Consider the following 822-nt stretch of genomic DNA (forward strand, 5'->3'; position numbering starts at 1 on the left):
TGTCATGACCCGAACCAAGCCATGACTGGCGCTCAAGGGACAAGTCCCTCAGCAAGCCAAACGACCAAATTTTCAGAAAAACGGACAGAATCTCCTCTGTTTCTAGGACCTTACCAACATAAATGTTAACTCCCTGTATTAATAATAAACCTCCATTTCCAAGACAACAACAATAATATACTCCAAATTATATCCACAACCAAATATATCCAAAATACGCATCATATATATATTGAGTTGATAACTAGAGTATATAGTTAAAACCATAAGTCCTACATAACCAAATCATAATCACTACCTAAACAGTTCAAGGTTCAAAATAACATAACCCACACGAGGATCCTGCCTGTGACATATGGAGCATTGACATAATCTAGATTTTGAGCAAAGGTTCCATTACATAATTACTTAGCCCTTGGAAAGAAGAAGGGCTCACCAAAATGACTAAGATCTACTGAGGGGCAGGTGGAATGGAACCTGGAATGACTCCTGTATCTGAAAAACATGAGAATATAATAGGGTGAGTTTTGCAACTCAGTGAGCAACATTACATCTATAAGCCACACGAGACAATACAGAGTTTACCTTGAAAATTATATTTCATTTCAGAGATGAGAAATTCATATTAATTAATTATACAAACATTAGATAAATAGTTAAGCGGATGAACTGAAATGGGAGTTCTCATTCCAGAAGTCAAATCAAATCAAATATTACAAATATTACACAGCTCCACCTCTAAGGGTAGCCCTTTCCTCTAGTGTGCCCGTACGGTATAACAGATCCAACGTGTGGCCTACACGTTAGGCTAGCAACGCCCCT

The 822-nt window shown here is 37.7% G+C and overlaps 1 long non-coding RNA gene across 1 annotated transcript in view; it reads right to left on the bottom strand.

The window, feature by feature from the left end:
- LOC110269104 overlaps positions 338-822 on the bottom strand; it is a 1,018-nt gene continuing 533 nt past the window's right edge. The window contains exon 2 of the long non-coding RNA XR_002358196.1: positions 338-495. This is a non-coding gene — a long non-coding RNA (uncharacterized LOC110269104). The remainder of the gene's footprint in view (positions 496-822) is intronic.

The sequence above is a fragment of the Arachis ipaensis genome, chromosome B02 (genome assembly GCF_000816755.2).
Source record: "Arachis ipaensis cultivar K30076 chromosome B02, Araip1.1, whole genome shotgun sequence".
NCBI classification, from domain to species: domain Eukaryota; kingdom Viridiplantae; phylum Streptophyta; class Magnoliopsida; order Fabales; family Fabaceae; genus Arachis; species Arachis ipaensis.